At 27.8% G+C, this 27,927-nt stretch overlaps 1 long non-coding RNA gene across 1 annotated transcript; it reads right to left on the reverse strand.

Moving 5' to 3' along the window:
• Positions 1 to 49: 49 nt before the first annotated feature.
• LOC124420484 lies at positions 50 to 27,857 on the reverse strand. The gene is made up of 3 exons (XR_006941235.1): positions 27,816 to 27,857; positions 26,713 to 27,743; positions 50 to 120 (listed from the first exon to the last, which is right to left on the reverse strand). It is a non-coding gene; the product is annotated as an uncharacterized LOC124420484 (long non-coding RNA).
• Between the last annotated feature and the right edge of the window lie 70 nt (positions 27,858 to 27,927).

Genomic DNA, 27,927 nt, shown 5'->3' on the forward strand with positions numbered 1-27,927 from the left:
ATTTTAAGGTGAAAAATACAGTTTTTTTGCTGATATTTTTGGTATTTTGTAAAAAATTCTGTTTTTCTTTAGGTTTATTTTGTAACTCTTATAAACAGATAAGTCATAAATTTGTTTCATCTGCATTATAAGACAAAGAAAATGACCACAGACAAGTGTGTAAGAATATGTACATATAAAAGAGAAATGAAGAAAAGTTTTTGTATGATTTTTTTTCGGGGATACTCACAGTTAAATTTAGAAATGTTGTAAATTAAAATTTAATCTTAAAAAAATACTCTGCTAAACTTATTTAGGTTTAATCGACAAGTCGGCAATTTTGTCTAAAGATCTCTCTATAGTATTGACTATAGATCAGTCCATAGAATTTACTATAGATCAGTCTATAGTCTTGACTGTAGATCAGTCTATAGTCTTGCCTATGGATCAGTCTATAGTCTTGACTATGGATAAGTCTACAGTCTTGACTATAGGTAAGTCTATAGTCTTGACTATAGATAAGTCTATAGTATTTACTATAGATCTGGTTATAGTCTTGACTGCAGATCAGTCTATAGTCTTGACTATAGATTAGTATATAGTCTTGACTATAGATCAGTCTATAGTTAGTCTATAGTCTTGACTGTAGAACAATATGTAGTCTGGACTATAGATTAATCTGTAGTCTTGCCCATAGATCTATCATTAGTCTAGACTAAGATCAGTCTATAGAGTTGACTATAGATCAGTCTATAGCTTGTCTATAGTCTTGACTAGATATCATTCTATAGTCTTGATTATAGATTACTCTATAGTTTACTCCATAGTTTTGATTATAGATTACTCTATAGTTTTGATTACAGATCAGTCTTAGTCTTGACTATAGATCAGTCTATAGTCTTGACTATAGATCAGTCAATAGTCTTGACTATAGATCAGTTATAGTCCTAACTATAGATCAGTCTATAGTCTTGACTATAGATCAGTCTATAGTCTTGACTATAGATAGTCTATAGTCTTGACTATAGATAGTCTATAGTCTTGACTACAGATCAGTCTATAGTCTTGACTATAGATCAGTATATAGATGAATATATATCAGTCTAGAGTCTTAACTATAAATCAGTCTGTAGTCTTGCCTATAGATTAGTCTATAGTCATTACAGATCAGTCTATAGTCTTGACTACAGATCAATCTATAGTCTTGACTATAGATCAGTCTATAGTCTTGACTATAGATCAGTCCATAGTTTTGACTATAGATCAGTCTATAGTCTTGACTATAGATCAGTCTATAGTCTTGACTATAGATCAGTCTATAGTCTTGACTATAGATCAGTCTATAGTCTTGACTATAGATCAGTCTATAGTCTTGACTATAGATAGTCTATAGTCTTGACTATAGATCAGTCCATAGTTTTGACTATAGATCAGTCTATAGTCTTGACTATAGATAGTCTATAGTCTTGACTATAGATAGTCTATAGTCTTGACTACAGATCAATCTATAGTCTTGACTATAGATCAGTCTATAGTCTTGACTATAGATCAGTCCATAGTTTTGACTATAGATCAGTCTATAGTCTTGACTACAGATCAGTCTATAGTCTTGACTATAGATCAGTATATAGATGAATATATATCAGTCTAGAGTCTTAACTATAAATCAGTCTGTAGTCTTGCCTATAGATCAGTCTATAGTCATGACTATAGATCAGTCTATAGTATTGACTATAGATCAGTCTATAGTCTTGACTATAGATCATTCCATAGTCTTGACTATAGATCAGTCTATAGTCTGGACTATAGATCAGGGTATAGTGTTGACTATAGATCAGTCTATAGTCTTGACTATAGATCTGTTTATAGTCTTGAGTATAGATCAGTGAAGAATCTTGACTAAATATCAATTTATGGTCTTGACAATAGATTAATCCATAGTCTTAATTATGGATGAGTCTATGAACATGTTTATTGTATGATTTTTCTGTTCCTAATTATTATTTTTTTATTATTACTGTCATTTAGCAGCAGAGTTGTATTTTTATGACAAATTCGTTGTTACAACATTACAAAATCAACCAAGTATCCCATATATTAGTAATAAGTAAATAATAGAATTATAATAACATTTAGAAAGAAATCTTAATATTTTTCATCACATATCTTAAAACTAAATTTTGGAAAAGAATATCTAAAATTTGTATTTATTTTTAAAATCAAAATAAATTATTCTGTATACGTAAAAAATATGTTTAAAATTGTAAAAAAAAATAATTAATTATAATAGTAATAAATAAATATATACATAATATTATAATAAATATTGTATGCTTTTAATTAATATTCTTAAACAACTACGTCACTGTCTATCTGTCTACTCAATATTTTATAATTCTTGGAAAGTGTCATTTTAAAACTCTCCCTTTTTCTGTTTGTCATGTTAAAAATATTAATATTTTTTTTAATAGTAGAGGAATTTCGAATACTACTTGACTACTCTAAACTTTACTATAATAATAATTGATTGTTTTATGTGAGAACATAATTCTACAACTATTATTTTATATAAAGAAATAAAAACTTTAATGTTAATATCAATAAATATCTACGTTAATTGTAGTAAGAAAAAAAAATCTACTAAAAAATCAAACAAGAAATCATATGAGTTTAATTTTGACGTTTGTTTTTCTTCTTCTTTAAGTTTTGTTTTTGTTATTCTATTTAAATAAATATGCAATGAGCAAATGAATGAAAATAAATTGAAATAAATCAATATAATTTTGTAACAGTATTTATTTGTATTGTAATTAATTGGTTTTGTATTGCGAATATAGGGGAACGCGGGTAACGCATTTATTTAATATTGTGATAGGTTAGAATTTATATAATATCTTAAGAAATTTAAAACCATTTTAATGTTTTTCAAAATTCTAGAAAAAATTCATATAATTTCTCTGAATTTTGGGACCGATATCGCAAAGTTTTGAGTTCTCGAAAAAAATTTATAAAATTATGGAATATTTACCTACAGAAGATATCGGGAATCTGGGCAAGTGTTGATCGGCTCTTGTTTCTCTCAATATCTAAGGCAAAATGGATCACGTTTCCTCGAGAATTTTACAACTATGAATAAATTTAAAAAGATAAAAAACTAACCGTTTTTAAATAAACCGTGGAAAACAATGCCTTAATCACCTTATTCAAAGTACCCTCAAATCAGAATTCTGCCTGTAACGGTGGCAACGCTAAGCCAGATGTTTCAAAGATGTACACGTCGGTGCATTCAAAAGTGTCTCAAAAGAAGCCCCGAAAAAAGGAGAATAAAAAGCTAAACGGTGAAAAAGGCGCGATATTATGCCAAAGTTACATGAAAAGATACCGGAATGATCTCTACTATGAAATATACGATATACAGACAAAATTTTAATAGATCAACAGAGTTACGTAGAAGTTCGGCAAAACAATACAATCGTTTTCCACGCAAAGTCCACAATCTACAAAATAATGGTGCAGTAAACTGTCTAATGACCATTTAAGAGCGAAGATCACCAGTAATTCGCCCTCTGTATAAAAGATAAGGATCTGTTTTGAAGGGATGTTACAACAACCCACGACAAGTACAGGAATGTCGTGGGTTGTTGAAGGCTTAACGGCCTTATCTCACTGTGGTCTTTTTCAACCACTGGGTAGACTTGAGAACGGTCTACCATCGCCCTTTTGTTCTTCAATGAAGAACGCAGGTGGCAATTTTTGTACAATGGTTCTGAGTACTCGGGCTATCTAATCTCTTGACCATTGGATGGCCTCTGTTGATTCGGCAACTACACCTAGAGACGTAACCGGTAGACGGAAGTACGATCATCAATAAGTTGTAGACATTGTTCTTACTCATAGGGACACACTGTGGTAATTCTGATATGAACACGAGTAAACCCTGAACATATTTGGACAAGGAAGGGAAATTCAATGGTATCAAATGTATATGATACCTTTCATCCATCATCATTCAACCCAGCACACATCTCATTTATACGACACATTCATTAGGTAGACGGGTGGGGTATGGCCCGCCGAACCTCACATTCATCCCGTACCATATACAATTAATACAAACTCATTTCCAACGCTTAATCCCGCAGTCACTCGACTGTGGGGTATCTGTTGTTCTTTGCAACAGCACCGAACTTATCCCGAAATATTGACTATTATCATGCATATTCGCATCTCTCCCCGCGAATTTGGGTTTAAACCACAGCCACTACGTGGATCCCGAAGGAACCTCAACCAACTGACCAGCCAGGACATAGTCCTGCGGGCAACTGGCCACCCATAGTACCAGATTATGCGGTGCTCTGGTCTGACCTCTGGCAATCTATGCTAGGACTAAGCCAAACAGTAGACTGTAACCAATTTTTCAGTCCCGATCAGACTGGAGGTATTGGCCACCTCTTTATACACCAAGGCGGAGGTCTCGCCAAGGTAACATGCCCTAGGCGGGAGACGACAAGGACACTAAAATATGTACCTAGGAGAGGCTGTTGCAACAAGTCTCAACACTGCTGATAATGTTTAGGAGTTAAATCGTAAAAGAGAGCAGATTACCAGTAACTCGTGGAAACAAAGTGCTGTTGCCCGTTATGTACCTAGAAAGGGCTGTTGCAACAAGTCTCGACACGGGCGCTTAAATACCTATGACGGTGCACCTAACATCATTAGCCACTGCTGATGATGTTCAGGAGTCAAATCCTAAAAGAGAGAAGATAACCAGTAACTAACTTTTTTGTCGTGAAAAAAATTGTGAAATTTCCCTTCGAGGAATATGAAAATTTCAAGAAAACAAAATTTTCATTTCGATTGGCGGCTTAGGGTGAATAAGTTTCAGCTGAAAACAACAACAAAGATATACATATATAGCATATATTTGTTGTTTTATTTGTATTATAAAAATTAGGCAGAAATCAAGGATGGAAACTATTTATGAATGAAATTCAGATTCATTAAAAAAAGTAGAAAACAAATTTTTGTTTCAAAAAAAAGAACTGAAATTATTCAAGAACAACGTCACAGAACTCTTTCTATTCGACTGATATTTTTTCTATATAAAAACTAAAATAACTTTGATATAAAAAATACGCTTAAGAAATTATAATTGTAAAAGATAAAAGTACTAAAGTTTTTTTTTACACATACCTCTACCTCGGGTGAAGGAGTTTTAAGGCGAGCCTTAAGAATTTTCTTTAAAGTTTTACCATGTGACATCTCCATTTTGAAGTTTTAAGAGGAAAATTACCACAAAGTTTTTAACTTGATTCACATAAAACACTTTGCGGCACAAACACATTTACAACTAAAACACTTAAGTGGATTATTATTTGCTAATTATGTTTTATTACTGTAATTAAGGTAGTATTTAATTTCTTTTCAACACAAAAAGGATTAAATATTTTTAATTATTTTTTTATTAAAAAAAAACCAAACGTTAGAAGCCGCTATGTTGTAGTTTTCATATGCACAACAGATGAACTGAAAGTAAAATCTTGTGTGCAAATTAATTTAAAGCATAATTTTTTTTATAATTCTTTTGAACTTTTAAACAGTATAAAATAGCTAAACATTGGAATATATTAATTAATTTTGGAAAACAAATTTCAGATAAGTATGGTAAACAATCGATTTAATAGATAATGACAAAGAAATTGTTTATATTTACAAAAGTAAATAAATAAACACAATTACTTCCGTTTTTTTTTCTAAACCCCAAAACACACAATTTTAGGTCATTTTATTATACTTTATTTAAAGGTAAAAAAATATTTGTATATTATTTCTTATAAATTTTCATCTCTTAGCTGTACCATAAACAAAACACTTTACACTACAATATCAACTTTTTAACTAAAAAGATCTTAACTATTTTTAATTTATTAAGAATTTTCTGCCGCAAAAATTCACTCAATTTTATTTTTATTTATTTATTTAAAATAAAAAATAAAGAAAAAAAAACTTTGTAGTTCTATTGCCGCTAAATATTTATAAACATTTAATAACATTTTCATTATTTGTTCATCACGTTAATGATGATGATGATGATTTGACAAGAATAGTACACAAGTTCTAACAAAGATTCTCCCTTTTGAAAGCCATTAAGAAAAAAAAAAAAAAACAAACACAAAAAAATGCCTACATAAACCCGTATAAATGATATCTAATTGCTTATTTACATAAAATTATAAAGATTTTTTTTAACTTATTTATAACTCTTGTCAATTTAAATGTTTATGATATTGTTAAAAAAAATAATAAAAATATAGAGCAACAAAAGAGTTAACGATCGTGGAAGATTATTTCATTAGCAGTTAAAAAATCAGTAAACAAAATGTATGGCCTACTTTAGGGATGAAATAATTAAAGTACTTGATCATATAAACAGTGAAGTTCAAAATAAGTACGAGAACTAGAACAGAACTTAAAATTAAATAACAGAACTAGAACAGAACTAGAAAAGAACTAGAACAGAACTAAAACAGAACTAGAACAGAACTAGAACAGAACTAGAACAGAACTAGAACAGAACTAGAACTGAAATAGAACTGAACTAGAACTGAACTAGAACAGAACTAGAACAGAACTAGAACAGAACTAGAACAGAACTAGAACATAACTAGAACAGAACTAGAACAGAACTAGAACAGAACTAGAACAGAACTAGAACAGAACTAGAACAGAACTAGAACAGAACTAGAACAGAACTAGAACTGAACTAGAACTGAACTATAACTAGAACTGAACTAAAACAGAACTAAAACTGAACTAGAACTGAACTAGAACTGAACTAGAACTGAACTAGAACTGAACTAGAACTAAACTAGAATTGAACAAAAACTTAACTGGAAGTAGAACTTAAATATAAATAGTTAATAATTAAGACATACAAAAACTTCCCTAATAGACTTTCACTCACTTACACTTAAGTCATTTTTAACTTGTTATACATTAGATCTCAATTATTTTTCGTTCCATTATCAAATTTTATAAATTTGCTATACTATTTTCAATGATAATTCCCACAGTTTATCTTCATACTTAATACTACCGTTTAGCACCGTTTAGTACCAACACAATTTCACCTGTTTTTTTTTTTAGATAAAAAAACAAATTCCCTCTGAAGTTCATATCGTGTTCATTTCGTGTGCATTTAAATTCTATAAATTATATATTTTACATATAACCCACAATTATCAGTTGAAATGTTACACTGATAATGTATAGATAATGAAACAACTGAACAAAATTAAGCTCAAACATATAGAGTTAATAAATTATCTTAATAATGAACAAATTAAAAGACACATTATGTCGGTGCGCTACGATTAAGATATGGTATTCTGAAATTTTAATAGATTTCGTAGAGTTGGTAATATTAATACTATTGAGATTTCAGTTATGGGAAATATCACTTTCTATTAAATTAATAATTGGTAATAGTGTTTAAAGTTTCATTAGCGGTATAATCAGATAAAAAGTTGGTTCATAGATAACGCATAATGTATGTTTAAATTTGATATCTTTGTTTAATTTTCGTGTTCTAAGTGTGCCAAATTTAAGATATTTATATATCTTAGGGTGACTCCAAAAACGTCAAATTCAACAACATTATAATTTGTGTTTTTTAAGAACCATCACGACCTATGCACACAAAAATATTGCATATATTTTCGCAATAGAAGAATTTCGCAGACCTAGTCCGATTTATACTCTTAAATATTAAAATATATAATAATTTTTTAAAACCACTTTCAAAAAAACTAAAAATTTTGAATCCCGCCAAAAATTAACACCAACTTAATATACACATGCGTACATAAAAATGACATATGTTTTGATCGTGGTAGGACTGATCAACAAATTGTATATTATATCTAAAAACAAACAAACATAATAATACCTGCAAAGAACTGCCGGATTTTGAAAATGAACTACGTAGAAAACCAAATGGAAAAAGACTACCATAACCTGAAATAGAACCACGCTGTCCCTGTGCTGTAGGTGAAGAATTATTATTGGCGGCTGCAGCAGCAGCAGCAGCTGATGTTGAGGCTGGATTTAGAGGTGACATTTCGGAATAGGCACGGCCTACTTGAGCCAATTTTGGCGTTTTACGCATTTTTAATAAATTATTTTAAACAATTTTAACTAAAACACTAAACCACCAACTGTTTTATATTACATTTATTTTCTGTTTTATTTTTTTTACTATATACATAAATTTTTCTTTTTTAACTTTAGATTTATTCTAATTTGACTTTCAAGCCATTTTTTTCTATACACTTAAATGTCTATCACTTTTTTTTATACACTTAAATGTCTATCACATTTTTAATCTTGTTAATTAATTGCTAAATATGTTTTATTTATTTATTATTATTTTTTTGTCTAAACAAAAACTTTTGTTATTTTCTTAATATTTCTTTTTCTTTTATTTTTTAAATCACAATTTTATTAAATAAAAATTTGCAATCTCGTGTTTTCTGTTCATTTTTATTTTTTTTTTCTTCCTACTTTTCTCTCACACTCTCTGTTTCAGATTAGTTACTAAACAAGACTGTGTTTGATGATAGTCATATAAATAAAAAATTAAAAAAATAAATTTTATGATGACTCTAAATATTCATACAATGATTAATATTAACCCTCTGTAAACAGTGTTGTGCAAAATTATAGATTTGGTTAAAAATATTTTATGTTTTAAAATAGTCTTTTATATAGGACTTTATATACTCCAGATTTTACATTATAGTCTAGACTATAGTCCAGACTATAGACTATAGTCCAGACTATAGACTATAGTCCAGACTATAGACTATAGTCCAGACTATAGACTATAGTCCAGACTATAGACTATAGTCCAGACTATAGACTATAGTCCAGACTATAGACTATAGTCCAGACTATAGACTATAGTCCAGACTATAGACTATAGTCCAGACTATAGACTATAGTCCAGACTATAGACTATAGTCCAGACTATAAACTAAAGTCCAGGCTATAGACTATAGTCCAGACTATAAACTATAGTCCAGACTATAGACTATAGTCCATACTATAAACTATAGTCCATACTATAGACTATAGTCCAGACTATAAACTATAGACTATAGTCCTGACTATAGACTAAAGTTCAGACTGCAGACTTTAGTTAAGACTATATACTACAGTTCAGGCTATAGACTATAGTCCAAAATACACACGATAATAAGGACAATATCCTTGAGTTTAAACTTAATTTAGATTAATCCTTAGTCTTGTCTATAGATCAGTGTATAATCTTGAACTGTCTGTAGTCTTGCCTATAGATTCAATTATAGATTTGCTTAAACCTTGACTAAAGATTTGCCTAAGGTGTTGACTATGGATCAGTCCTTATTTTTGACTACACATCAGTCTACAGTCTTGACTATACATCAGTCTATAGCCTTGCCTATACATCTCTTTATAGTCTTGACTATACATCTGTCTATAGTCTTAACTATATACAGATAGTCTTGACTTCATAGATAGATTAGTCTATAGTCTTGACTAAAGATCAGACTATAGTCTTGAATAAGTATCAATCTATTGTCTATAGATCAGTCTATAGTCTTGACTATTGATATGTCTATAGCCTTAATTATATATATGTCTATAGTCTTAATTATAAATATGTCCATAGTCTTGCCTATAGTCTTTGCTATAGATTTGTCTATAGTGTTGACTATGGATCAGTCTATAGTCTTGATTATAGATCTGTCAATAATCTCGACTATAGATTTGCCTATAGTTTATACTATAGTATGTATATAGCATTGACTATAGAACTGTCTATTGCCTTGACGACAGATCTGTCAATAGTTTTGACTATAAATCTGCTTATAGTCTTGATGATATTGTTGTCTATATGGTGTAGTCCATAGTCTATAGACTAGACTATTTATTGTATTGTCTTTAGTGTGTCTAGTTTTAAGTATGGACTCTAACCTAGTCTATAGTCCACACTAGACTTGTTCAGTCCTTCCGAAATATTTATATAAAACACTTGTAACATGCTTACTAATCACATTTAACACTTGCTTTCATATAAATTAATAGTAGACCTTTGTATCCCTATTATTTTTTCCAGCACTGTAAGTAGTACAAAATAGTAAACATAATATAGAGTAAAGTAGTATAATATAGAGTAAGTTGTCATGAATGTGAGAACTTTTATTATTTTTTTGTTATTGTATTTATATATATTACAGTTATTTTACAGCGATGAGTCATTTGGTATTTGCGTACAAACTCAGTACAAATTAAGTACCAAATTTCGTTTTTGAAAACTTACGTTTCTTAAAGGATGTATTATATAAATTTGTTGATTCCTAATAGTGATATCCGTAAACAATATTTAAATTTTAATTGTTTTTATATTTTGCAAATAGTTTTTTATTAATGAAAGAACAAGTTTTTTATTGGTACTTTTTTCGGTAATTTTTACGCCTATGTGGTACTTTTTCTAATTATCACAATCCATCACTGCTTCATTCCATATTGTTCAAACATAATCTTAGCAAAAATAATATAAATTTAATTTATTTTTTTTCGAGATGGTAAGTAGTTATTTATGTTGCTTTTTTATTGTTATATAAAACTTATGTTAGAGAATATAAGAAATTAGGTCTTTAAATGATAGTATTAAAAAAACGTATTTGTATACACAGTGTAACAGGTATTAAAACTTACAAAAAATAAATTTCTTTGAAAATTTTATTAAAGTTCAGGAAAAGGTAAATAAATGTTATCGGTCCTAATGTATGAGAAATTTTAGTTCCTATAAATATTTGTCACACTGTTCACATTATGTTCTATTAGTAGTACTAATATAACGGTTATTTAAGTAAAGCAAATAATACAAAACAATTCAAGTTATTTATAATTTGCTTTGACGAATATTAAATATGTAGTTCAATGTGATTATTTTTAAGCCCTTATGAATAGACATTGGATATAATTAATTTTCCGTCTCCCAATTACTTTTACAACTTAATCTACAATATTGTGGCTAGTATACGTTAAGTCTAATGTTTGTAACGTTCATTATAGATTGGTTTATATTCTTATCCATAGATCAGTATAAAGTCTTAATAGATCTGTCAATTATAACTAAGGATGTGTCTATAGTCTTAACTATAATCTTGACTATAGACCTGCCTATAGTATTGACTACAGATCTGTCTATAGTCTTGGCAGATATATGGTGTTGAACATATATCTGCTTATAGTCTTGCTATGGATCAGTATATAATCAAGACAATAAATCTGCTTATAATTTAGACTATAGATCAGTCTATAAACTTGACTATAGATACGTCTAAAGTTTGACTATATATCAGTCTATAGTCTGGTTATAGATCAGTCTATATTCATGACTATAGATCGGTCTATAGTCTTAACAATAAATCTGTCTGTAGTCTTACCTAGTCTTGAATAGATATGCCTATAGTCTTAACTATAGTTTTGACTATAGATCTTCCTTTAGTGTATACTTTACTAGATCGTTCTATAGTAAAGACTCAGTCAATCAGTTTATTGTCTTGATTTTAGATCAGTCTATAGTCTGAATATAGTCTTAACAATAGATGTATCTATAGTCTTGACTATATACTACAGATTTTTCTGTACAGACTACAGATTTTTCTGTAGTCTTGATTATAAATCTGTCTCAAGCCTTGACCTACAGTCTTGACAATAGATCTGCCTATAGTTTTGACTATAGATCAGTCTATAGTCAATACTCTTGATCAGTCTATAGTCTTAACTATAGATCAATCTCAAGTCAAGACTATAGATCAGTCCATAGTAGGGTTCTATAAATCTTCTTTCGAATAATCGAACAATTGACTTTTTGTTGAAAAAAGACGAAAAGTCGAAGTCGATAACTCGACTATGGTCTGTGAAAAAAGTCAATAAGTCGACTTTGTTATAAAAAGTCGTAAAGTCAAAAAAAGTCGATAAGTCGAAAAAAGTCGAAAAGTCAAAAAAGTTGAAAAGTCGGAAAAAGTCGGAAAAAGTGGAAAAGTCGAAAAAAAGGCGAAAATTGTAGAAACAAGTAAAAAATAGTCGAAAATTTAAAAAAAAAGTCAAAAACTCTAAAATAGTCGGAAAAACTCGAAAAAAGTCAAAAAATAGTCGAAAATTATAGAAACTAGTAAAAAATAGTCGAAAATTTAAAAAAAAAATTAAAAAAAGTCAAAAACTCTAAAATAGTCGGAAAAACTCGAAAAAGTCAAAAAATAGTCGGAAAAAAGTCGAAAATAGTCAATAAGTCAAAAAAGTCGAAAAGTCGACTATTTATAAAATACTTATAGTCGAAAAGTATTAAAGTCGACTTTTATTTATATGAAAAAAGTCGGAAAGTCGAAAAATCGACTTTTCATAAAATGAAAAAAGTGGAAAAGTCAAATTTTAAATAAATAAAAAAAGTCTAAAAGTCGACTTTTCGTTTCAACTATAGAACTCTAGTCCATAGTCAAAACCAAAAACAATCTGCTATCCCTATTTTGAAGCAACCAAGTAAAGTATTGTAGAATTGAAATCGCTAGTACGAATCAGTCTATATTATATATCAGTCTATATTCTTGACTATGGATCAGTCTATGATCTTGACTATAAATCTGCCTATAGTCTTAACGATAGATTTGTCTCTAGTCTTGATTATAGATCTGTCTAAAGCATTGACCTCTAGTCTTGCCACTAGTTCTGCCTATAGTCCTGTCTATAGATCAGTCTATAGTAAATACTCTTGATCAGTCTATAGTCTTTACTACAGATCAATCTTTAGTCTCAATTATAGATCAATCTCTAGTCAAGACTATAGATCAGTCCATAGTGAAAACCAAAAACAATCTGGTATCCCTATTTTGATGCAACCAAGTAATGTATCAAAAAAATAAAGCATAATTTGGGGCTTATTATAAAAATTAATGTATTAACTGATCTTAAATAAATAAAAAAATAAATATTTAAAAGAAATCATTTCTACAAAGAAAAAACCGCCATCTAAAGCTCGAACACGACACGCGTATATTGCATACATATGTACATATTTATTTAAACTAATTAATTTTATAATTACAATAAAGATTATTAAAGAAAATACACTTTCAATTTCAATTACAAAAAAAGTATATACATAAATAGAATGCCTAAAAAAATAAACTTTAAAAAACACACTTTTTTATTAGAACAAAATATTTGCCAACAAAAAGAAAAACTACAGAATTTAAAAAACAAACGGCGACAACGACAATAAAACAAACAACGATGACATTGGCCTTTGAAAGAAGGAAGCAACCAACCAAGATTTCTTTTTGTTCAAAATAGCAACAATATTTAGAATTAATAAAAAAAATTAAAATATTTCAAATTACAAACAAACATTTTTCTTGTTGTTGTGTTTTTTAAGCGGCATTTAGTAACGTAATTTTAAACAAAAATATTAGTTGTCAAATGTGAAATTAAAAATAGATTTGCGCTATATTTTCACAATTCGTGCAGACATATTGGCAATGATTCTTATATTTAAAACTGTATATAATATATAGTTTTTATTAATTTTCGTCTACATACATATGTATGTTATATTTTATTATGTTTTTATTTTGTTTTTTAGACATTTTATTTAAAGGTCATTGGGTCCATAATTTGTTAAAGAAAATTTAATTTATTTTTAAGAAAGTTTTTTTTTTTCACTAAGAACTAATCATTAGAATTAATGAAATATAAGCTAATAATGCTTATTTGTTTAAATAATTTAACAACAAGCAACAAATGTTTCTTTTGTTTTATTAATGACACACTCACGCATCTAAATATTAAAATATGACTAACTTAATTTTGAAAAATATTTCTAATTTCAATACTGTGCTAATTTATTAATAAATGTATGACGTATTGCAAAAATTATTAAACCAATTTATTACCTTTACTGCAGACAATATTGAATAATCTATAGTCTTTGTCGATCTCTATAGTCCTGACTATGCAGTCTACTGTTCTGTCTATGGATCAGTTTATAAGCCAAACTAAACTAGTCTAAACTTTTGACTATAAACTATAAATAAATCGTTTTTTATATAAATAAATCTATAAATGACTACAGATCAGTCTATAGATGACTATAGATCAGTCTATAGATAACTATAGATGACTTTCGAAGAGTTTGTAGATAACTGTAGATCTGTGTTTATTGTTGATTATAAATCAGTCTATAGTTTTACCACAGATCACAGTCTTGGATTTAGAACTTTTCATAGATCTGTTTACGATCTTAACTATAGATCTGTCTTTTGACTAAAGATTAGTATATAGTCTTAATATATATAGTCTACAGTACCGAATATAGATCAGTCTTTAAATGACCATAGATAATAATCTTGACTATAGAACTATTTGAAGAAGACTAGGCTATAAGTACTACAATATAGTCATAGCTATAGATCACTCTACAGTCTTGAGTATGTATCAGTCTTTACTCTTGATATAGCCTTGGCTATATATAAGTGAAACCTCTGAAGTCAAGATTGTAATATTGACTACAGATCAGTCTATCGTCTTGACTTTAGATCAGTCTATTGAATTAGTCTGTCAGACTATGGGACAGTCGATAGTCTTGACTATAGGCCAGTCTATAGTATTTTCTATAAATGCGTATTGCTTGCCTATGAATCTCTTTAAAGACTTGACTATAGATCAGTTTATAGTCTTGATTATGGATTAGTCTCTAATCTTGATTATAGATCAGTCTATAGTCTCGATCAGTCTATAGTCTTGACTATAGATCAGTCTATAGTCTTGACTAGAGATCAGTCATAGTCTTGACTATAGATCAGGCTATAGTCTTGACTATAGATCAGTATATAGTCTTAATAATAGATCAGTCTATGTCTTGACTATAGATCAGTATATAGTCATGATTATAGATCAGTCTATTGTTTTGACTATAGATCAGTCTACAGTCTTAACTATAAATCAGTCTATAGTCTTAACTATAGATCAGTCTATCGTCTCGACTATAGATCAGTCTATAGTCTTGACTATAGATCTGTCTATAGTCTCGACTAAAGATCAGTCTATAGTCTGGACTATAGATCAGTCTATAGTCTCGACTATAGATCAGTCTATAGTCTCGACTATAGATCAGTCTATAGATCAGTCTATAGTCTCGACTATATCAATCAGTCTATAGTTTTGTCTAGAGATCAGTCTATAATCTTGACTATAGATCAGTCAACAGTCTTGGCTAAATAACAGTCTATAATCTTGACTATAGATCATTCTAAGCCTTGACAATAAATCAGTCTATAGCCTTGACTATAGATAAGTCTATAGTCTTGACTATAGATCGGTCTATAGTCTTGAATATAGATCAGTCTATAGTCCTCACTTTAGATCAGTCTATAGACTTGACTTTAGATCAGTCTATAGCCTTGAATATAGATAAGTCTATACATTTCCTTATAGATCATTCTACAGTCTTAACTATAGATTAGTCTATAGTCTTGACTACTGATCAGTGTATTATCTTGACTGTAGATCAGTCTTTATTAATGACTATAGATCAGTCTTTAGTCTTGACTATAGATCAGTCTATAGTCTTCACTATAGATCAGTCTATAGTCTTGACTATATTATCAGTCTATAATCTTAGTAATAAACAAATTTATTGTTTTTATTGCAAATCAGTTTACCTAGATTTATGTATATTTGTATAAAAAATAATTTTAATAACAATTTTTATAACATTCGCCAGATGTTAAAATATATTAATCAAAATCCAACAAAAAAGAATTAGCATAATTATCACCATGACAAAAAATTACTATAAGTTTAAGTAAACTAATCAAATTGTATATAATTAAATTTATTATTTAATTTAAGAAATAACATTAATCATCTTGATATATGTATTCATATGTATTTGGTGAATGTACAGAATATATTAATAAAAATTATTAAACAGATGATTGTGTTGATTGACAAAAAATACGTATATGTACCAGATTGCAAAAAAAATCTTAGAGAAAAATATATAACTTAATAAGAAATTAATAAAAAATTTAAATATTGAAAATATTTATACTTTCCAAAAAAATTTACAACATTTTGGACTCTTGGAGACTAAGAGATTATCCAATTACATAGTTTGAATTCTATCCTCCTAAGTGAGTCGCAAGTTTCGCAATTTCCCCACTGTGCATCATTTCATTTAATTATTTAAATAATTTCATTAAATTATTGTGTTTATCATGAATCGCATTATTTTGTTAAATATACATTTACTTTGATCACTCATATTTTTTTATAATTTTTAAACAAAGAGTTAAAAAAAATAAAACTATAAAATAAACTCACAATGTGTGTTGAAGCCAACGATGATCTTTTCCCAGTTGTTGGACTAGTTGTGGCAACGGGATGCATCGTATCTAAAAAATACGATATAGAATAAACCGGCACATTTTCCGACATTTTTAAATTGTTGTAAATTTTTGATTTACATAAGAACAACTAAATTCATAAAATAAATTAGCTTTGTCTAATATTACATAAAATTTTACTTGTAATATAGAAAAAAATAATTAATAATTTAAAATATTTTTTACAAAAAAATGAGCTCTTGATTTTATTCAACAAATTGACTTCATTGAGATTCAAAATGTGGAGAAAAACTAAAAAAAATCTTTACTCTGGTTTTATAAGCGTGTTATCTTCTTCGGCTGCTGCTGTAGTTATTTGTTTTTTTTTTCTATGTAATAAAATGAAAATGTTTATAATAATTTGATATCTAAAGTACTATAGTACTTCTCCTTATGCCAAGCGATAATACACGAATAATGATTACTTTACGATTGCTAATTTTTTTGTATTATGTTTATATCTTATTTTCGCTTTTTCAAAAACATTTTTCCCCTTTTTTCCGTTCAGCAGCGGGTGATTGGGCCTCTAAACTGTTATTTAGTTATTCAATTACTTTTGTCTCTTTTTTCCCATAATTTGTATTTATTTTTTTGCTGTATCTTGATAAAAATGATATTTTGATTATCATAAGATATTAGTATCAATTTAATTGATTGACCAACAACGACAACAACTCACTTAGTAGTCTACGTAGTACGTACGTTCTTCCATACAATTTGTATCATATTTCTTCTTTGTGTTGATGATGGAATTTTATTTTAATTATTACTTAGCAGAATCAATTTTATAAATAAATATTTGTTTGATTTTCAATTTGTTAATGTAGACGACAAAAACTCAAGAGTAAGTTGGATTTTTTTTTTATATTAAAATACTTGAATCAAAGTTTAATTTTAATAATGAAACTTTTTAAATTGTGCGAGAAATTGTAGACAAATATAATAGTGGTATTCAATATACGAGGCAATTTGCATTCAACATACGAATCATTAGCAAATGTAATTCTATAGTACAAACTATAGACAATTCTTTAGTCCAGACTATAGATTGATCTTTAGCCAGACAATAGGCTGTTCTATAGTCACGGCTATGGACTATTCTGTAGGCCAGACTATAAACTGTTCTACAGTCCAGACTATAGACTGTTCTATAGTCCAGACTATAGACTGTTCAATAGTTTAGAATATAGTCTGTTCAATAGTCCAGACTATAGACTGTTCTATAGTCCAGACTATAGACTGTTTTATAGTACAGACTATAGACTGTTCTATAGTACAGACTATAGACTGTTCTATAGTGCAGACTATAGACTATTCTATAGTACAGACTATAGACTGTTCTATAGTACAGACTATAGACTGTTCTATAGTACAGACTATAGACTGTTCTATAGTACAGACTATAGACTGTTCTATAGTACAGACTATAGACTGTTCTATAGAACAGACTATAGACTGTTCTATAGTACTGACTATAGACTGTTCTATAGTACAGACTATAGACTGTTCTATAGTACAGACTATAGACTGTTCTATAGTACTGACTATAGACTGTTCTATAGTACAGACTATAGACTGTTCTATAGTACAGACTATAGACTGTTCTATAGTACAGACTATAGACTGTTCTATAGTACAGACTATAGACTGTTCTATAGTACAGACTATAGACTGTTCTATAGTACACACTATAGACTGTTCTATAGTACACACTATAAACTGTTCTATAGTACACACTATAGACTGTTCTATAGTACACACTATAGACTGTTCTATAGTACAGACTATAGACTGTTCTATAGTACAGACTATAGACTGTTCTATAGTACAGACTATAGACTGTTCTATAGTACAGACTATAGACTGTTCTATAGTACAGACTATAGACTGTTCTATAGTACAGACTATAGACTGTTCTATAGTACAGACTATAGACTGTTCTATAGTACAGACTATAGACTGTTCTATAGTACAGACTATAGACTGTTCTATAGTACAGACTATAGACTGTTCTATAGTACAGATTATAGACTGTTCTATAGTACAGACTATAGACTGTTCTATAGTACAGATTATAGACTGTTCTATAGTACAGATTATAGACTGTTCTATAGTACAGATTATAGACTGTTCTATAGTACAGATTATAGACTGTTCTATAGTACAGACTATAGACTGTTCTATAGTCCAGACTATAGACTGTTCTATAGTCCAGACTATAGACTGTTCTATAGTCCAGACTATAGACTGTTCTATAGTACAGACTATAGACTGTTCTATAGTCCAGACTATAGACTGTTCTATAGTCCAGACTATAGACTGTTCTATAGTCCAGACTATAGACTGTTCTATAGTCCAGACTATAGACTGTTCTATAGTCCAGACTATAGACTGTTCTATAGTCCAGACTATAGACTGTTCTATAGTCCAGACTATAGACTGTTCTATAGTCCAGACTATAGACTGTTCTATAGTCCAGACTATAGACTGTTCTATAGTCCAGACTATAGACTGTTCTATAGTCCAGACTATAGACTGTTCTATAGTCCAGACTATAGACTGTTCTATAGTCCAGACTATAGACTGTTCTATAGTCCAGACTATAGACTGTTCTATAGTCCAGACTATAGACTGTTCTATAGTCCAGACTATAGACTGTTCTATAGTCCAGACTATAGACTGTTCTATAGTCCAGACTATAGACTGTTCTATAGTCCAGACTATAGACTGTTCTATAGTCCAGACTATAGACTGTTCTATAGTCCAGACTATAGACTGTTCTATAGTCCAGACTATAGACTGTTCTATAGTCCAGACTATAGACTGTTCTATAGTCCAGACTATAGACTGTTCTATAGTCCAGACTATAGACTGTTCTATAGTCCAGACTATAGACTGTTCTATAGTCCAGACTATAGAATGTTCTATATTGCAGACTATATACTGTTCTATATTGCAGACTATAGACTGTTCTATATTGGAGACTATAGACTGTTCTATATTGCAGACTATAGACTGTTCTATATTGCAGACTATAGACAATTCTATAGTCCAGACTATAGACTGTTCTATATTGCAGACTATAGACTGTTCTATAGTCCAGACTATAGACTGATCTATCGTCCAGACTATAGACTGATCTATAGTCCAGAATATAGACTGTTCTATAATCCAAACTGTTCTAGATTTCGGGGGGGTGGTAAACATATCTTTTCTCCCCTCTGAATCCCTGCATGGTCCAGACTATATTCTATAGTGCATACAATCGATTTTTCTATAGTCTAGATTGTAGAAAGTGCCATCTATGAAATATTTTAAAGTTTAATAAAAATAAATTCTTTTTTAATTTTAAAATAAATATTTATTGCACAATACCACTTTCGATTTTATTCCATATACATAACTGGAACTGGAACTTTCCATTTATAATATTTGTCTTACATATTATGATGTAAAACTATTTACTTTTTAAATAAATAAAATTTCATTTAAAGTCATTGACCTTTTTTCATAATTATTTACATCAATATATTCAAGGTCATATGAAATGTTTAACAAAACTATTACAGTCTTATGCAAAAAAAAAACCTTATTATGACCTTAAAGTGTACATTAGTTAACAACGACTTTTAGCTTAATAATCCATTATTAAAAAAGTATATGCAAAAACAGTATTTTAACTAAAATACATTTTAATGTTTTTTTATATTTGATGCTGGCAACACCATTATTTTATTCTGTCAATATTTTCATAATGTTGTATATGAACGATTATTAGTTCATTTGGTATTCGTGTCTAATATTATTTTTTTATGCTTTTATATAAAATAATTGTATTTAATAACATAAAAATGTGGTTGTATTTGTTTATTTAATAAAAACAACGTATAAATCAAATAAAACAACTAATGTAATAGCAAAATTATATTTTGATTAAAGAAAGTAATCGAGTAACGTTTTCTTTAAATTTGCATTGATATTTTACACATCACTAAACTATTTTATAAACAAAATTTATGTTTTTGGCAAAAAGAAAAGAAAAAATATGGAGACAATTAAATTGAGTGTATCCATATTGTTTTTTATTTATTTATTTTTTTATAATTTATTTAAAAAATTAACACAACAATATTTTTCACAAAACGTCAACAGTTATAAATTGTAATACAATAATGACATTTGACTTTAATATAGGTTTAAAGTACGGTTGAACCATTATTAACTTTCGTATATTTAACAATGGTTTACTACAGGTATTTTAAGCTAATTATCGTTTTTGGATATACTTTTATCGAATTTAGCTTAACAACGGTTAGTAAGCATGTTGTAAGTTTTTTTGCATAAGACTGTTAGTTATTGTCTATTTACGTGTAATATTATTAAGAAGTAACTAAATTTGTATTTCTTAACACCGGGCAACGAAAAATTCTAAAATGTCTGAAGACATAAAACCGAGGTTTGTACTTACAGAGATTATTTTCTATGGGATCTATAAAACAATTTCAAACTAAACAATAACCATTTAATTAAAATCGATTTAAAGATAAAAAATTACCTAATCAAATACTTATTTCCTAGATTAGCTCACGAAATCTTCAAGAGTTATTGGTTATAGTAATCTTTTTTAAAAAATCTTTGTCTTTCCTTTTTAGAAACTTATTTCAAGCAGACGCCACGGTTCCACTTATAAAATAAAATTGATAAAGAATTTTGTTTTTTTTTTATAAAAAAAAACAAAAGTTTTTGATCATTTAATAAAGCATTGCCAGTAAAATGATAAAAAAATATAGAAAATATAGAAATTAGTGAAATTTATTAAATAGCCGTAATTCCTCTACGAAGAAATAATTAAAACTCGCACAATAATCCACACCCTTGTTACTTTGTTATTTTGTCAATAAATGATAAGATAAAATTATTTTCAATGTTGTAAAGCTTTTAAAAAATACATTTATAAAGACGTCTTATGTTTGTATGTCTGATGTATAAATAAATATTTTAATTTTTTTACAGCTTTATTTTCATTGCCAACTATCAAAAACTTCTGTAAATGTCCTTCAACTAGAGCAAGTATCCATAGAACGTGACATCAGTTATAAAAATCCTTTTAGATGTGAAGAAAGCAAAAAAAAAAAAAAAATAAAACTAAAAATAATAAAACACGTCATTTTATTGCTTTTTAAAAAGTAAGGAGAGATAATGAAGTATGTACTGCTATAAAATGCGTCTCAAGGATATTTCCTTAAACATGACATTCAATGTTTATTATGATAACTTTTTAAGGAAATAAAACGTCCCTGTTTATAATATTTAAATATTGTATTTCTAATGAAAAAATAAACATAACTAAAGTAACATGTTTTCTTTAAATATCTCTAAAACCTTTGATATTTAATAAATTTTCAATAAATTTTATAGATTATGGTAGTAAGATGATAAGATTATATTAAGTAATAATTATGATAGAAAAAAAATAAAAACTTTAATTGTTTATGATATTGAGAATTTTAAATATTAAAATGTTGTTTTAAGCGCGTGTTTTTCGTTACGAAATCAATTTTAACAAATATGAATGTATAGTCGGGCGTAGCCGTCCATATGATACCCTACACCAGTCAGTATGTATGTTAAAAATGGGGATTATTTAAAAAAATAAAGCATTTGGTTTGTTTTTTAACTTTATTTCGGAATATTTTTACTTTTTTTTTTTTGCAAAAAAAGTGAATTTTTTAAGAGGGCTCAAAGGGGAGTAGGGCAAAATATGGCCCTATACTTAAAAATGTTGGTAGGGGGAATTAAGTCTTCTTCAATATTGTTTATGTAGAATTTAATAGAGTTATTAGTGTTTGTATGTGAATTTTGACCCTAAAGTCATTTTCTGAAGGGGAGTTTGTATGGGTGATAGGATCAAATGAAGCCCAATCGTTACAAAAAGCGGTAGTGTCATTTAAAGTTTTATAAAACTAAGTTTTGTCGACTTTTGTTAACATAATAGATCATTTAAATTAATTATAAGCTAAAAGGCCCTATTTGGGGGTACGGTTGTATAGTGGCTAGTCGAAATAATGGACCGATTTTAATCAATAGGCTTCGTCTTTGGGCTAAGAGAAGCGTGTGTGCCAAATTTCATCCAATTATCTTGAAAATTGCGGCCTGTACCTTGCGCACAAGGTTTACATGGACAGCCAGCCAGATGGACGGACGGACATATCTTAACTCAGAAAATGATCCTAAGCCGATTGGTATACTTTAAGGTGGGTATAGGACGAATATTTTTTATCTATCTTATCTATCTATATATCTATATATCTATCTATCTATCTATCTATCTATCTATCTATCTATCTATCTATCTATCTATCTATCTATCTAAATATCTAACTATTTATCTATCTATATATATATATCTATCTATCTATCTATCTATCTATCTATCTATCTATCTATCTATCTATTTATCTATCTATCTATCTATCTATCTATCTAAATATGTAACTATTTATCTATCTATATATCTATCTATCTATCTATCTATCTATCTATCTATCTATCTATCTATCAATCTATCAATCTATCAATTTATCTGTATATCTATCTATCTATATATCTATCTATCTATCTATCTATCTATCTATCTATCTATCTATCTATCTATCTATTTATCTATTTATCTATCTACCTATATATCTATCTATTTACCTACCTATATATCTATCTATCTATCTATCTGTCTATATATCTATCTATCTATCTATCTATCTATCTATCTATCTATCTATCTATCTATCTATCTATCTAACTATCTATCTATCTATCTATCTATCTATCTATCTATCTATCTATCTATCTATCTATCTATCTATCTATCTATCTATCTATCTATCTATCTATATATCTATCTATCTATCTATCTATCTATCTATCTATTTATCTATTTATCTATCTATCTATCCATCTATCTGTCTATCTATCTATCTATCTATCTATCTATCTATCTATCTATCTATCTATCTATCTATCTATCTATCTATCTATCTATCTATCTATCTATCTATCAATCTATATATCTATCTATCTATCTATCTGTCTATCCATCTATCTATCATTCTATCTATCTATTAATATATTCTCATTTAGAAAAAAATATTTTTACTTTTTATTTTAACAACAATTTTGATAAAGTCTGTGACACATCTAAGAAATCTGACATATTCTAAATTTATAGTTATTTGCTACATTCACACGTGCATCAAACGTACATTATGAAAAAAGTTCAAGCTAATGTTTCTGACTTTCCCGCCATTTTCTTATAGAATGTCAATTATAGAGGACAAACGTGATAGAAGATAATAATATCAAACAACTACTAGGTCTATATCACAAAATAGTCATTTTTAAAAATAGAAATAAACATAAAAATATAAATTTTATTTAAAAGAAAACACATTTCTGGCAGCAATTAATTAATTTTTTAAAGTAAGAAATAAAAAAACAAACAATAAGTAAATTTAGTTGAAATAAATAAAATTTAAAGATCAAGAAAACATTTTTAGCGACAAAAAAAAACAATTGCCAAAATAATTTAAAACGAAATACCTACGACTATGGCTGATTAAAGAATGAAATGTAAATCGAGCAAGGTCCAAGTCAACGATGGCAAATATTTTTGTTGACAGCGCCACCTTGGCTGGTGGCACTAAAAAAAATAATAATAATAATGTAATTAGTTGAATACAATAGAAAATGTTATTTGTTTATATTGTATCTTCAGTGTTGATTGATCGATCAGTATTTTGAAAAAAAACTAATTAAAATACTTAATGAAATAATATTTCAAAATTTTAAAGATCACGATCATTATAACGATCGTTTATTTGTGTTTATTAAATATAAAATGATTAAAGGGTTTTTTAAAAAAAATCCAAATGTTTTGGTAACAAATTAGATAAGACTTTTAACAATATAACTTTTTTTATCTCTTAATGCCACAAATTAAACCTGTCAATTTTATATCTTAAATAATAATACTTAAAATTAAGCCAGTGTAAATTTTGTTTTAAACTTCACCTTCAAATGTTTATAGAAATTTTAATTTAGGGATTTTTTAGTTATTAATATCACAATATTGATAAATGCCTTACTTAGTGAAATAGAAAAACAAACGTCAAATTTTGTAAGAAATGTTAAATACTATCAAAATAAAAAAAAATAGGAGCTAGTATTAAAAAGAACTTAATTTATGTAATTTTACTTAATTATTAATTTATTTAAACATTAAACTATAAAACCCAGCAGAATAATTTGACTTTTGAATCTATTATTTTTACAAACTTTAAGTGAAATTATTTTCCTATAATTTAGGGCCTGTTCCTCTAAATGCTAACGAACAAGTATTTTCTAGTTTAAATTTGTTATTGTTTTCAATATAAAATGAGAAATATATGTTCGTTCGCATTTAGAGGAACAGACAGTTATAATTTAGTTATTTAATAGCTTGTTATACCCTTCACCTTCGTGAGAAGGGTATATATAAGTTTGTCATTCCGTTTGTAATTTCTATAATATAATTTTCCGACACTATAAAGTATATATATATATTCTGGATCCTTATAGATAGCGGAGTCGATTAAGCCATGTCCGTCTGTCTGTCTGTCTGTCTGTCTATCCGTATGTTGAAATCAGTTTTTAGAGGACCGCCGATATCGGCGAGATCCGAATCTTCAATAATTCTATTAGATATGCTTTCGAGAAGATCTCTATTTAAAATCAGCAAAATCGGTCGGTAAATAACGGAGATATGAGTAAAAATCCGAGACAATCTCTGAAAATTTCATCAAAAAATCTCATATTTTTTTCATGCTTTGTTAAAAAAGCAACAACAACACTGTATATTGGCGTCATTTTCTTGTTATTTTTGTTTTTGTTTTTCTGTGTTTTTCGTTATGTATGTTTAGATGTCTGTTGGTTTAGATGCCTAGTGTATTTTGAGTTTTATTTAGGGAAAAATTTATAAAAGATGTTTAAAATACACTATGGTGAAGGGTATATAAGATTCGGCACAGCCGAATATAGCACTCTTACTTGTTTTTTTTACTAATTTCCTATTCAATTCTAATAACTTAAAATTTTCACTATTTTACAATAAATTAGTATAGCTGAGTTAATATTACTAAACATTAACAATTAGACAGGTGTATTGTACACTATGGGATAAAAGTTAATCTCCTATAAATCCCATAGATTCTATGTAAATCCTTCTCTATACATACATATCTATTTTAAATATATACTTATACCTATATTGCTCCAGAATATAGTTATAATAGCAGGTAAAACTATTTCTTTCTCTGGAATATCTGGTTAACATTAACAAGGATTCTGAATTCCTAATTCTAAAAACGACTTCTGGAAAACCTAATTTCGGATACCTATACCACTACTAAATCATATGTTTAGTTACCGAACATTTGCCAAAATTTACTAAATACCTATTTGTTTTTCCTTCAAACTACACTGAAAATAATACATGCTCAACTTTACGAAAAAAAATTTCGTAACTTATATTTTCGTAATATTTTCAAAAATTTCGTGTATAATACGAAATATTATTTAATAAAACCCTTTTCTAATTTTACGAAAATACGAAAACCTTTCGTAATATTTTTTCTTAAATTTTAGCGAAATTAAACATAATGATAATAATTATATTATGATTAAATAAAACTACAACATTTTTATAAAATTTAAGAAAAAGTATAATATTATTCTCGAATTATTTTCATAAAAAAATTAAAAATTCGTGTGGAGAATAATTTTGAACTAAAATTAGAAAATTTATTTTAAAAATGAACAAAAATGTTTGAATAAATTAATATTTCATAATTTTATCATATTTATTCAAAATTCCGTTTTTTTTTCAATTTATTTAAATTAATTTTTTCAAGAATATTTTGCATTAAACTAAAATATTTCGTACAATTTCGTATATATTACGAAAGAATTTTGTGGTGCGAAACAACGAACGATTCGAACAATGTAGGACATTTTTCGTATATGTATATTAGGCCTGGATTTTTTTCAGTGTATGTAAAATATGCTTTTCTTTCAAATGGGTTTTAATAAAGAACAAAAGGACCTCTGCTAAGCTCTTTACAAATCTTCAAATACCTATTATCCTCTTCCTTCTACTGGGTTTTCTTTAATAATTAAATTATAAAATGAAATAAAATTAATAACATACCTGTTGTAAAAATTCCGCATAAACAATTGTAATTCCAGAATTGAAAACAAAAGTTTTGTTTTATTTCGAGTAAAATAACACCACAGTGCAAAACAATATTTTTCTTTTGTTTTTATTTTCAATTTGTTATTATTGTAAATAATAGTTTGTTGTTATTGTTGTTAAAAGTATGTAAATGAAGATAAAAAGCAGTAAAACACAAAATACCTAATTGCCGAAAAAATAAAAAAACACAACAATAAAGACGTTTTACTAAAAACTTTTTTTGTTATTTGTTGTTGTTATTATAAAAAACTGAGGGTACTATTTTATTCCTCTTTTACTTTTGTTGTTGTTGTTGTTATTGTAACAATGGAAATATGCATAAATTTCTTTTGTTTTACAGACCAACAAACATCAATCACACAGACCACAATTTATCTTTAATCTATTTATAAAAAAAAAACAATTTCTTTTCAATTTCCGTAATTAATCATAATATATATATGTTAATAAATTGTTGTTCACTATTTTTTGAGGTTTATTTATTTACTTAAAAATATCAAAATTTTATTTTCAACCTCACACTTCATTGGCTGTAAAAGCTATTAATTGGCGTTTTGATTGTATGTACGTATTTCTTTTTTTTCCCCGATTATTTAATGATGGAATTTTTATACATATTTATGTATTGAAGAAATTCTCTTATATATATTTTTTTAATCTACTTTTTTATAATATATTTTATTTTTTTCAATAATATACACTTATTTCTTTAAAATGGATTTTTTTTATTGGTTTAATATTTGGTTTTATTTTCTTTCTTTTTTTATTTTCTCTATTAATTTTTCACTATTATAGAGCACATTTTCACCAAAACATTTTAGGAAAATAGCAAATTAAAGACTGATGTTTAAATGTCATCGCAAATTTCTTTTTTACTTCTCCTTCCTATTTATCGAATTTTGCATTTTCTTCATTTCTTCTTGATATTTTAAACAGATGATTGATTACCAGACTTGTCAATGTTTTAAGCATTAAAAAGCGCTAAACTAAAGAGAAAAATTTAATAACAATATTTATTTCTTTAATATGTTTATACAAAACAAAACATTTATACATACAATTTTTTTTGTTTAAATATAAAACTAATTTTACTGTCTCGTTAATTTTTTGTTATTAAAATATATTGTTAAAATGATGTTAAATACATCTCTACTTAAATTTTTTTTATGC

Source organism: Lucilia cuprina, chromosome 6, assembly GCF_022045245.1.
Source record: "Lucilia cuprina isolate Lc7/37 chromosome 6, ASM2204524v1, whole genome shotgun sequence".
Lineage (NCBI taxonomy): Eukaryota > Metazoa > Arthropoda > Insecta > Diptera > Calliphoridae > Lucilia > Lucilia cuprina.